We start from the raw sequence: 13,728 nt of genomic DNA, 5'->3' as shown, positions 1-13,728 counted from the left end.
CCTATTTTTGTTTATGCATGAAGCAAAAACACGTGGCCATATGTTACCTAGCATTATGCAGTGAGTTGACTGAAAAAAAGGGAGGTATACATTATATCAAAAACATCTCCCTGTTGGCAGGCGTGGTCACCAACCTTCGTTACAAAGGCGCATTCCGATAATGTAGAGGCAACATGCAACAAGAGAACTCCTCAACACTACCCAGATGATGATTGTTAACATTAGCGTTGATTGTCTGAAGTGGAGTGAGGTGCTTTAGTTTTGCTTCTTCAATGTTACATTGTGTGAAATGGATTCATTGACCGATTAGGAGGATCTTTATTTTGTTACGGCACTATGTGGATTCTCTAATATTTCATTCTTTAGATTTTAATTTTGTTTCCTTTAATTTAAGACATGATATCTAAATGTGTTTATTTGCAGCAATATTTGGTGCTGCACCAATGATATGCTAATAAAATATTTTGTTCAATTGGTTTGAACTACTGCTGCACTGGCATTTTTGGAGCAAAATTGAACGAAGAGCACTACATCCATGTTTTTACGATGGGGCTCCGAAAGAAATAGTGATCCATAGAATGGTGATACATTTTTCACATTCTAACTTTTTTTTTTAATTGCTGCTAAGCTGTCATGTAGTATGATGTGACAAGTGGCAGTCACAGGGTGAGTGTGATTTGCGGAGAAGTAGACCGTTGCACACTTCAACAAGGATGTCCTTCATACTGTAGATACGACCTTCTGGTTTTTTTTCCCTCTTTTTCCTCAGGTCCCTTTGCTCTACTCGGAAACCGAGTAACCTAGATTGTAACGTATCAAGAGGGGAATGGTGAACGAGGACGAAAGAGAGTATATGAGACTGCTGAGTGCTGGTACAGGTTGGCATTCAAATAAAAAAACAGTAAAGAAAATGGTTGCTCTGACTTTTTTCCGTTTTCTGATTGATAATTGTGAGCATTGTGCGCATCATTAAACACAGATTGTGGCACTGCCAGTGTTTGTTCAAGCAAGGCTGGTGTTATGTTTCCAGGCGTTGTCTCTTCACACACGCACGCAGTGTAAACTTGATACACGGGCAGCAAACTGAATTCATAATTAATGCCACTCATATTCTTTTGTTTCAATCACAAATGGATCATTTAAGCTGGCAAAACACCACATTTTGAAGCTTTACTGCATACAACTTGCGTTCTGCAGTTGGAACTGTGCTTTACAGTTCCCAGGGGGGCGCCGGTGCTGGGTGTGCGTGTGAGGAGAAAGGTTGTCTGAAGTGTGGCGGGCGTGTGGTGGCATGACGGCACCTACAGATGAGCCTCTGTTTAGGGGAGTGGCCCCCACCGGGGCCAAGGCCGGGCCAGGCCCAGCCCAAGCCTCTCATTAGCCGCTCCTTTTTGGAGTGGTTAAGAGAGGGGGGGTGGGAGGGTTACAGGCGAGGGACTGGCAGCACCGGCGTACTCCACTCCCCGCGCCATCACAAGGCGACCTCATCAAAGCGAGCGCTCGTAATTTGTCACAGAAAGCAGCCAATTAACATATGTTAAGGAGGAGGGAGGATGAGGAGATGGGAGGAGGGGACAGCGGGTAAAAAAAGAAAAAAAAAAAAAAAGATAGCTTATGATTAGAGAGTCTGCACAGCTGCATGGAATCAAGATGGCAAAGGGAAGGTTTGAAAGAGACCTCAGAGCTAGTAATCTGATAAAGCTGACTGTTACTTCAGCCCCACAAGCAGGGGTGGGTGGGGGTGCGGGGGGCAGAGAATGCACTAATGCAGACAAACAAATATCAAATTACCGCCGCGAGGCTACGGACTTTGGCAGAGTGCCTCGGGCTCACTATGTGGCTACAGTGCAGGCCACTGTATCACATGGACCCTCGCCCGCCCACCCCACGCCCTGCTGTTTGACCACGCTCTATTTTTAGCTCCACTCACACCATTGTGTCTGGCCGTTATGAGAAAAGTGCCAGGAATGTAAGCTCATTTGCTCATTGTCACAACAACATCGGAATGGCAGGTGCACGGCGACGTCTTCTGTTATTGTTTCGGCTCACCAAGACTTAGACAAGTTACATTGGAACTTGTTTGCGTATACATTTCTATTCCACCCGTGTTTGGCTTTTACTATACGAGCTGACGCTCTTTATGCATGCGTGTGTCTGAATGTTATTGTCGATGTCAGAATATCTTATATGATCGCTTGCCTTGTTGTTGGAGCGCGGTGGCAGGTTGAATGCATTAGCAGCGCATGCCGATGCCATTCTGTTATCTGTTGTCTCGCCGCCACGCCTGCGCCTTGTCTCCTCGGCATCGACTGATCACAACGAGGCTGACAAGCCAGTTTGGGTTGCAGTCTGCAGCCACATTCTTCACTACGTGGGATCTGACTCGTTCACAAAGTCAAACAACAAAAAGGTGCGGGGAGGAAGCGCTGAACGCTTTTGAGTGATTTATGGAATTGTGTGCCAAGTTACAGGGGAAATCCCGAACAAAAAGTCTGTTTCTGCTTTTGCTCCATCACTATAACGATAAGACTTCGAGTCTAGCCATGCACAAACCATACTTGGTAAAAAGTTAAAATATTAAAAAAATATTAAATATGCATGCCTCACGAGTAAGACGTTGTCACACAGCCAATCAAATATTGCTCATACAAAAACGATTTGGAATGAAATCAAATCATTATGTTGTATTTTGTCACTGTCCAAGCAAAAGTATGTTTTTTGAAAAATAATTACTACAAAATAGGCATGCGGTTTGGAAATGTTTAATTGGGCAGCAACATATCTGTTTAAAAAAAGTGCTTAAAGTTTCCAGTATATTGTCTTTGAAATACATTTCATTAAGATAATTATTAAATGTGCGTCACTGACAAAATTATGACTTTACCTAATTAAAGTCAGTGAAAGACAAAATGATTTCTTGCACTTAATGTTGGTTTCTTGTTCGGCACTTTTGTGCCCTCCTTGAATGGAAATTTCAAGAAAAGAGAACCCTTTGCACTGGAAAAAAAATACATTGAAAAATACATGTATTATCAAAAAACTGTCATACATCTGGTTAGGAAGTGTGTGGTCCCATGTGGCCCCGCAGTAGCACTGTCAAAAATTGAGGCCCCCTCCAACATTTAAATTGGTCATCCCTGAAATTAAGCATGGGAAGAAAATAAGACAAAGCTCTTGTATAGCAGATCCTAAACGGTGCAGGGGTACCTAATGCTTTGGCCAATGCATTCTTCAACAAACATCAGAGAAATCCACAAATGGTGGGGAGTATGTCAGTAAGTACCCCCCCACTCTGTATGTATAAATCATGACAGCTTCCTTTTACCTCCTCTTCGTCTCTCTGGCAGTCCTATCTTTGCCATCAAGCATCAATCGTTACTTATTTATTTTTCCTATTTGGGAAGTAAAGAGTGAGAGTGGTGGGGCGAGAAGAGTTGTTTGGTTCACAAGGTTTCGTCTTCTGCTTCTGGTTCAGCGAAGGACCTGGCTGCCTGGACTTCCCCCAACGCCGCTACCATCATCTTCATCATCATCATCATCATCATCATCATCAGGAGCGCTCAAATCCCTCCGCTACGAGGACAGCTGCATCGTTCACATAACCTCGCTTGCCCCCTCCCAGTGCTCCACCACCGCCGCCCCGGCTAATGATAGCAGAGCATGTCCCCTTTCGCAAGCATTTTCCACACAAAACTCACAACAAGAAACGAGTGGGCACGGCGCACACACCCTCTCCCTCGTTCTCCTCCCCTTCATTTATTTTTCTCATATCACTCAATTCCTTCCCCCAAAAATCCCCTTGCCTTCTGACCCAAAGAAGGCCTGAGAATGCGAGACAACCCCCCCAACACATACACACTCGCACAGTAACATGACGCAGACTTAAGCGCCCCTCTGATTCCATACTGTTTTCTCTCACTGTGTCCTCCCCCCTCACTGCAAGTGACCTGCATCGCAGCTGTGTGTGGGAACTTGCATGGTGGAGTGTGTGAACGCGTGTGTTTGCACATACCTGCGCACGGTCACGCTGCGTGTGTGACTACTGTTGTCGGTACGGCTGTAGTTGTGCCCATTGTTCCGTCGTCCCTCCCCTGGCTGCTCAACCGCTCTGTCCTGTCCCTCTCCGACCACGTTTACATGCAGTCAATAACTCTTTTAGAATCCAAATATTGGCAGCATTGGGGTTTTTAAAGGTCATGTACAAAAACCTGAATATGCTCAAATTCCGTTGTTTTTTTTTTAAGCCTTTTCTAATCCGAATATTGGGTCATGTAAACGCGATCGTGTTACCGCCTTCAAAATGGGCATTGGTTTGTGTTCTTGCTCTACCCACAAGGAATCTTGGTCTTTGTAGTTCAGGAAGTACTTTGATTTACATTAATATCATGTGTTTTATTGATGGGACTAACAAGTGGAAATGACGTCATGTGCGTCACGAAGTCCGTGCGTCGCCGTTTCAATTGAGATATTCAAATGCGGGAGTAACTCTGTCCCCTCACACATTGAACAGGTTATTCCCAAAAGTTTCGGAAACCGGAATATTGACCTTAACCCGAATACTGACTGCTTATAACCACAATCTCCGTCCCTCCATCTCAAACCAATCAGTCAAGGAAGACAGAGTTTGTGTTCCCTTCGAGGTTTCTTCCTTCAAGTTAGTTTTTCTTGCCTGCATCACCGAGTGCTTGCTCATGTGAGGTACTGTTGTTTTTTGTATAAACATACAATGGAACCTTAGTTTTTGTGATTAGCCTGTTCCAGAAAGTCGGACTAAAACCGAACCATACAAAAACCAAAGCAACGTATCCCACAGGAATTAATGTAAATTCAAATGATCTGTTCCAGAATTCCCAAAATTAAAAAAAATACATTAAAAAACATAGAGAATAACTATAGTTTTACATGCAGAAAACAGTGTGGAATAAATATAAATGACTGCTGAAGGTGATAATAGAACATTCAAGATAACTTTCAATTTTAGTGAAGACCCTTGATGACGTATACGGCAAGGATGGAAGCGAACGGAGCCATTTTCGGAGCCATTTTCATGTATTGTTTAACAAGGGTTCAAGAGACATTAAGGAAAGCTTTGATTCACACCTCAAGGGAATAACAAGTCCTCCGGTCTGCTCGGCAACAGTCGGAAAAGTTGGGGCGACTTCGGCGTAACATTCTGTCAGAAGTCAGGCCTTCAAAATATATAGTATTTATAATACAGATATAAAAGTCTAATGACAGTTTCACTTCCTGTGGCCCCGTTGTGGCTGATTCAGAAATCATACTCAAGCTGGTGTGTGCTTGTTTACTGAGTGCAATTGCTAAATAAAACACAATGTAGCCAAAGAAAGTGTTGTGAAACTGTTATTTTTGTGTGTTTTTCTTTTGAAGGTCTGACCTGACATGCTGCGCTACACCGACGTTCCCTGAGTGTTGCAGAGAGGGTCATTGCCTTGAGTTGTTAACAAACACTTGCATTGTACAGAACGTCCACTGGACCCTTTTTACACAACTTATGAAACGCTTTGGATGAGCACGCATCGATTCCAGGGAAAGACTGGCCGAGTCATGTGTTGTTTTGGAGTGGATCTGAAAACTGGGATGAAATTTAGATGAATTAAATCGTTGAAAAACAAATGAAATATAAAATGTAGGAGGAGTTTGGTTCTTGATCTGCTGGATGCATAAAGTGCCTTGAGAAAACTTCTGTTGTGATTTGGAGCTATACTGTGTGAATAAAACGACTAATATGACTTGATCCTGCGAATACTGTACATAGTTGTATTGAATGTGTGTGTGCGTGCGTGCGTGTGGCAGCGTCAGCGGGCGGCAGCGCTGGCTTCTGTGGTTCCTACTGTGCATTATATCAAATAAACAACGTATTACATGTGTACTTAACCGAGGGGAGCTGCTGAGCGCTGAGAGCTAATCCCTGTTATCGTTCCAAGCATTTCTCCCTTGATTAGGGAAGAGGAGCCGAAGATGGTTGAGGAAAGCGAGTGAAGAGGCGGCAAAAAGAGAGAGAGAAAGAGAGAGAAAGAGAGAGAGAGAAAGAGAGAGAAAAAGCATTTGCGTTAACTTCCCACATACTATCCATTCTCACTCTCTCCTTTGGTGCACCCGCTACCCTCTCTTTGCCTTCTCATTCTTTTCCCTGTAGATTTTGCACTGCTTTTCCTTGTTTTTCGACCACCTCTCAGAAGTGGGTCATCGATGGGCAGCATTTTGAAGAACATGGGAGAAGAAGAAGAAGAAGACGGGAGAAAAAAAAAAGCGTGTTCTTTCTCGGCGAACAATCCGCGACTTCTTTAACAAGTAGCCCGCTTATCAAATTAAGCTGTCAAAAGCACATTAATAACAGGCCGCTCAATTCCCCTCACACACACAGAGGGGATATGAGGGGGTGCATTGGAAATAAAGAATGATCTCTCTCTGGCTGTGTAAAAAAAACACCAAGGGCACTAATGATTTTCACAGATTCCCTCCTCTCTCTTAGTCTGTATATTTCTCTTTCTCAGGCCAACTCTTAATATGATTATTGGCCATCAACTTTGGGGGGCCCCAGCTACACACTGCCACTCATTCAAGGGGCAAATTGCATGTACCACACGCAATACTAAAAACACACACTCACACACATGAAAAGATGTAGAAGAGTCACATTTCGCCTGAAAATCTTCTTTTGTTTAATTTAGCTGTTTGTCACTCCAAACGTGAGGCGACGAGAGAAAGTTAACACTCTTGACACTGTTCACATGACATATGCCCGAGATCCAGAAACAAAATTAACACATCGGCGTGCAGATGGCAGCGAGGAGAGAAAAGCACCCTGTGACCTCGCATGCCGAGTCCAAGTACCATGCTTCTTCAAACAGTGCTCTCCATTTTAATATATAAAAAAAATATATATATATGCTGAAATAGAAGCTCCACAAAAAAAACAAAAAACTTGTGGCAACTTGAAGTACCCCTGGTGATTGACGCAATTATTCTCACATTGACATTAAAGCGTCTGTGTGAGTTGCTAACCAAAACAGCGGCACCTAACTGCCTGTGAGGTTGTAAATAGGTTCGCTGCATATTATTACTGATCTGGTATTTAATATTTCCGAGCTCCATTTTCCCTTTTATAGTTATTTTTGTTTTGCTTGATGTACATTTTCTTCGTGAATAATATTTTGATCAAGCATCATTATTTATTGTGCGGAAATGGTCAAAATTGAAAAATTGAAAAATGTCTACGAATGAATACAACCCCCCTACCCCATAAAGGCCTTGTACGCCTGCAGTTTGCTTTTGTTTTGTCGCAACATCTTTGTAGACTATGTGTCTCTAATTTTCTGACACTTGACAGTTTTTTTTTCTTCCCCAGTCATTGGTTTTCTCACACCCTCATCCTGTTTGCGCGGCTCCCAAGGGGGGCGTCCGGGGCGGGCCGGCGGCGGATGGATGCGGCAAGGAGGCCCTGGGAGCCAAACCGGAGCAACGGTAGGTATCTCCCACACTTCCTCGGCTATTTTTAAACACTGCCGGGCCAGCGGAGGGCCAAAAATAAGTCAAGAGGCCGTTTTTATCCCACACGATCGAGGTGACGCCCCCTTTGGCTTACTCACATGAACACACGCTGTGCCAAAAAAGTTAACTGGCAAAGTGGGAAAAAAATCTTACAAAACAATGGAAGTGTCACTCGACTGAGCGCATACACACACACACAAAAGCGGCAGACAAAAGTCAATATCAAGGCTGAGCTATTTCTGTGGAGAGCACTATTTAGGAAGTGTGGGCCGGGTGCCAGTATTCTCCTCCATCGTCTGGGCGCTATACAAACCTCACCTCTCTCTATCGCTCTCTCTCTCAGTCACTCCTCAACCTTTTTCCACCCGACCCTCTCTCCATTGTCGGCTCGAGCTCTCTGAGCCTTCTCCTACGAGGCTATTTGTTTTTCCACCGGGTGGAAGCGCAACGCCAGCCAGGTGAAAGCATCTCAAAGAGATTCTAAAGAGAGAGAGGGAGAGGCCCCCACTCTGGCCAGCAAGGCTTGAAGTGAAGCGCGGGGCTGGAGTTTCAAACAAAGTGCCCCCCTCATTCATTATACATGCTCCTCCACTGAAAATCTCCTTCCGCAACACCATCTCTTCTCCTTTCTATCCATCCCCCCCCCCCCGACCACTCCTTCCCTCCTCCGGACGAAGCATCCATAAAGTATGAATAAAATTAATGACATCATAAGCCGCACTTTGGAAAAAGGGGCATGCGTCACAGTGCTACTGTACATGAGCCAGACCAAAAGGAAAGGAGATAAGGCCTGTGCTGCAGTGCTGTGCTGTAAAGTTTCGCTTTCATCGAGGACCATGCGAGTAGCCTGCGCGCTCGAGTCTTTCACAAGCTGGCCTCCAGTGTGGGGAAACGGCCCAGATGACGCTGGAAAGGAACGCCAGTGTGGACTTTGGCAGGTCGAAGCCTCTTGTTCGAGACGGAGACTGCCGAGTGTTGATTCTCAGAAAGGACTAAACGCGTATGAGTTGAAAAGAGTTGAAACATTCTAATATGACGTGAATTAGCGTTGTAATATTGTCCATGGCAGCGGGAGAAGATTTAAAGATTTTTTCTTTTTTTTTTTTTTTTTTTTTGTGAGACAGTGGCGGCAGAAAGGCTAAAAACTTGACTCATTTTTCCCCCTTGGATTCATGTGTCAACACGAGATCGTCTAAAAATACTCGATAGCGGGAGCGGCGGCGGCGCAGGGGAGACGCTTCAGATGGATGCGTGCTCGCGCACAGAGCCACCTCTGTGCGTCTCGCCGGACGAGACGCTACCGAATGACTCCGCTGCGTCGCAGGCGCGACAAAGACAAATGACAGTCGCTGGAAAACATTTTCCAACCGCTCTCTATATCTCTTGTCCTGTGTTTATTTGTTTGATAGCGGGTGTAGTCCAAATACGGTGCACATTAAAGCGAACATATGTCGAAAGTTGTCACAGGTGGGCCTCTTGTGTGTCATCATGGGGGACGCCGATTGCTCGGATAAACAGATAAACACATTTGTGGTGGTCCAAGATAATATCCTACCTTTCCCACAAGATTTAAATGAAATGTTTAATTTCTCAGAAAGGGAGCGCTGAGGAAGTTACTTAACTAGTATCTTAGCTCATTTTAAAAAAAACTTTAAAGCTGAATACCGAGCCTGTACAGTTCAATATTTAGAGCGAAATGTACAAACTTTGTTCTAGTCTAAATGTTTCCTTTGTCTTATCGCGCACATGCAGTCCAACAACTCCCTCCTCCTCTCCCTATCCAAATATATCAAGGAGCCGGCCTCAAGCATGGTGAGAGGTGCTTCGGGTGTCTCTTTAGGTGGGCTAATGCTGACGATACCATTGTGTGGTCAGCGCGCGGCTGCCTGCGGACCACCCAGCAGGCTGCCGCCACCGCCGCCGCCGCCATCGTGACCGACAGGCCAGGCAGGAAACAGGAAACAGGAAGGAGGAGGCAGGACGTCCTGTCCAACGAGATGGCCGCGTTCACTACGACATCACTATGGTGTCATTTTTTGGAAAAAAAAAAAAGGGAGGCGTGATTAACTAATAGGATTTGATCTCCTTTTTTTCCCGGGGTCTTCTCAAGTTTGCCTTTTCAGCCCTCAAACTCAAAATGCTTCTTTTTCAGATGAGACTAGCGACGACGGCGCATTTTCATTCGGAAGATACACCAGCAAGAACCTCACACGACTCAGACAAAAAACAAAAACAAAGGCATAAACACTCCGATGTGCAAACGGAGACAATAAATGCACACACACGCGCACGCAGAAAACACAAAGCAGCACGAAACAAAAATCAACTTTAGAGGAGAGAAAATATTCTAAAGCGTGTTTTACAATACAATTAAACATCAAAGGCTGATCTATTCCGCTGTGATCTTTAACACCCCAGTGAACAAGCCCCCCCACCCCTGCGTCGCCCCCCACAAACACACAACTCAGACACACACACAGAACGCTGCTGAGCATCAGCGCTAATTACTAGACAGAGACACAAGACTTGGCATCATTATGCAAAAATAAGGACATTTTCAAATATTTGCATTCACCATAAAGCACACAAGAGGGCTATTTATTTGGGTTTGCTGTATTTTATAAAGTTTTAAAAGAAGGTGCAGCCAGTTTGAAGACGGAGATAAAGTAGCATGAAAAAGTGAGGTCACGTCTTATTTCTCTAATTTCATTAGTGCAAAAATAATTTCATTATGGGCATAAAACAACAAAAGGCTGGCCGGCCTTGTGTAAAAAACTACATAACAAGCCTTTGAGTTGGTAAGAAACTTTTCATCTGCTTCGCAGCAGCCAGTGGAAAATTTGCATTTGTCGGTCAAAATGATCTTAAGAATGACTTTTTCTGTATAATATTTAGCTCATGATCTTATTGGCGCTCTACCTGTTCCTCCTGATTTGATTTACTTGACTCCTCTATCACCTTCTCCTTTCAACCAAAGGGGAATGAAGTCCAATTACTGCATTTTGAGATCTCCCGCCACATCTTGCCAACCTGCAGTCTGCAAATGAGCGTTCTGCTGATGGTTAACATGAGCAAACTCTACAAAACCTCTTCCAAAATATTTGGAACACCATTGGAGGCGGAAGGGGGGGGGGGGGATACTTTAAAGCATAGCAAAGGGGGCTGCTGAATTATTTGCTTAAACATGGGCGCCTCTGATGTTTCTATGAAGCTAAATGTTTTCATAGATCTGGTTTTCCATGAGGAGCGAATCGTGAAATGTGCATTTTTCTTTTCTTCTTCGGGATTGCATGTCTATGTGGTACACTTGGCATATTTTTTTCCTGCGACATTTAAAAGAAAAGATACAATTTAGGTAAATGATGCTTGGGGGGCTAATTCCTAATTTAGCATGCTGGGGGGTTGGGGGGGGTTGAATTACCACTGTTATCACCTATGCTTAATGCAGTGCATATGCTGATGATCCACGCACACACGCACAAACGTACACACACACGCGCACACACTTCTTCCTTTAAGTAAAGCCTCACTGAGCCCCAAGTGTACAGCAAAGTGCCCTGACAATCGGCTCAATGCCCCGGCCAATCACAGGGCCACGTGACCCTCTAATCCCTCTCTGAGAGGGGCAAATGTGTGTTGTCATTGTTGGTTTTGTGAATCAGCGCCCAAAATCTCACATGATTTGTCCGAAAAGGAGAAGAGGGGAAACAAAAAGTCAGTACAGTGTTAGGGTGTCTGAGCATTAAGGGGACAGGGCATGCTTTTTGTCTGTGCATGTGTGCGTGTGTGTGTGTGTGTGTGTGCGTGCGTGCGTGCGTGTGTGCGTGCGTGCGTGCGTGTGTGTGCTTGCACGGGGTCCCTGAGATTACAGTGCTTGGCTGACAGAGTCCTCAGTGTGTAATCGTGGGTCCACATGCGAGCACTCACCTTCCTCTGAGCGGATTAAGCCAACGCTAAGTCCCAAGAGAGCAACAGGCCAGACAGGACAACTTCATTGACCGTGGCCACAGGAGGGGGGCAAAGGGACTAATATTTGTCTAAAACTAAAAATCATTTTCACTATAAAAGTAAAAAAATAAATAATAATTCAAAAAAAAAAACATTCACAAGCTCTAATTGTATCCTATAATTGAATCAACTATTAAGCAGGGCAACTTTCAGGCTGACGTGCTGTTGAAAATTTTAATTCATACTTTAAATTCAATTGCCGTGGATTATAAAATGTGCTGTGGACTCCGGCTTTCATGAATTACATTCACATCATTTAAAATGAAGGGTCATTGGAACAAAGGGTGTATTTGCTGTAAAATTAATCGTGTGTGTGTATAAGAACTATGCGAGTGAATGCAATAAGGAAGTTCTACGGCTGCTTTAGAATTAAACAGACTGCTTGGTGAATTTTGCATTTTTCAAATGATTGTTGTCATTTGGAAAAAAAAACATACATAATGTATGTATTATACATGTTTAATTTCCAGCCATTCAGTTGACATGTTCATTATGGTAAAAAAAACATTAAGACTCAGACTGCAACAGGTTAAGTGAACATATGAGACTACACTACGCTACAAATAAATGACGCCAAATACATATTTTCCTAGTATTTCAAAAAATACATTTTATACAGCCTGAATAGGCTAACATTGTAATCACTTTTAGTATGCTTGACCTCTGCTCTATTCATATTTATCCAAACAATAAAAAAACATTTAAAATTTATGATCAGTAGTGTTAATGTGAAAACATATAAAATGTTATTTTTTTTTGTAAATCAATGCACTGGAGTGTTTGAACCTGTCCAACCGTTACCCAAAGAAGCTTCATTGTAGTGTGTTTGTCCATATTTTAGTTATTAGAATCAATTACCATTTTAAAAGGCGATTCAGCTTCCTTTAAACACTTCAAAGGACACTTATTGTCACTTTATTACCACATAAAGTCAAGCTAACTTTTAAATGTCAAAATAATATGTGTTAGGTACAATAAACTTTTTTTCAAAGACAAATAAAGTGCGTCGGGGTGACTAAACATTGAGGTGTGCGCCTGCATGTGGACACGATGAGCCTAACTCTCCAAACAGACCATAAAAAAACCCATTTAATGAGCCGATTATCACCGCAACTGTAACTTTGTTGAGAGGTGCGCGCATTAGAAGAGTGGATAATGAAACAACAACAACAACAACTAAAAAGCAGAAAAACACATTTCAAAACAAAACAAAACAAAACAAAAAAATAGTACCACCCAACTGTCAAAGACGACGTGCGCGCGCGCTTCTACTTACTTCAAGAAGCCACAAAACGCATCCGTTTGGTGTCAATGTGGAAGAAGGTTGCGAACAGCGAGGAGCAGGTCCGCCGGTGGGTCGGGCTCCGGGTCCGGACGGGACGGGACAGCACAGCACTGACAGGACGCGAGACAGCCGCTCGGTTTTAGAGGACGGACCGATCGAGCGCGCACTTAAAATCCAGGAGCGCAACTTAGCAGAGAACGCCGCTGGGAGGGAAAAAAAGTCATCTACAGTACACGCAGGGAGTCTCGACAATGTCACGGAGAACTACGAGCGCGTTCTCTCTCTTTCTCTCTCTCTCTCTCTCTCTCTCTGTCTCTCTCTCTCTCCCTCTCTCCCTCCCTCTCCCTCTCTCTAATCGCTCAGTGAGCGTGTTCGCAGGCAGGAGAGTGCAGCAGAAAGTGTCAGTCGATACGGCGAGGCCAGGTACAGACCCGGTGGATCGGTGCCGTTGGGTGGTGTTGGTGATGCTGGTGTACAGTGGACCGTCTGCTTTGGTCTGGGGGGGTTGATAGTCTTGTCCCCCCCAGGCCCCCCTTCTCTCTAGTCGTGACAAAATCTTTCCATAAAGGCTATCTTCTATTTCCTCTTAGCGCGTGGCTTCTTCTTTTTTTTGTTTGAATACTGAGAAAAGGGGGCGGGATCACATTTGCCCGGAACAGGACTTTTATAAAGAAGGCACGTCTGCTCTAATGGTTTGTTGTTGTGTGCGCGTGTGTGTGTGTGTGTGTGTGTGGTGTGTGGGGGTGTGTAGGTGTGTGTGTGGGGGTGCGTATATATATATATATATATATATATATATATAGTGGAGCAATTTTTTGCAGGTCAATCACAAGGAACTGAAGCAAAGAGGTTCATTACACGTGAACAATTGATTTTCTTTTTTTTTTAAAATAAATTATAGTATTTATTTCTTAAATTTACAT

At 43.9% G+C, this 13,728-nt stretch overlaps 1 protein-coding gene across 8 annotated transcripts in view; it reads right to left on the bottom strand.

The window, feature by feature from the left end:
• Positions 1 to 13,421, bottom strand: part of mef2cb (myocyte enhancer factor 2cb) — a 67,743-nt gene extending 54,322 nt beyond the window's left edge. For 2 of the 8 annotated variants that reach the window (XM_086030833.1, XM_086030837.1), the window contains exon 1: positions 12,797 to 13,421. The gene's annotated coding sequence lies outside the window, so the exon portion shown is untranslated. The remainder of the gene's footprint in view (positions 1 to 12,796) is intronic. The other 6 variants (XM_086030829.1, XM_086030830.1, XM_086030832.1 and 3 more) reach the window with 4 other exon arrangements.
• Positions 13,422 to 13,728: the final 307 nt, after the last annotated feature.

Source organism: Filicampus tigris, chromosome 5 (genome assembly GCF_054856515.1).
Source record: "Filicampus tigris isolate MCC_2025a chromosome 5, RoL_Ftig_1.0, whole genome shotgun sequence".
Taxonomy (NCBI): domain Eukaryota; kingdom Metazoa; phylum Chordata; class Actinopteri; order Syngnathiformes; family Syngnathidae; genus Filicampus; species Filicampus tigris.
This window is presented reverse-complemented; position numbering and strand designations above follow the sequence as displayed.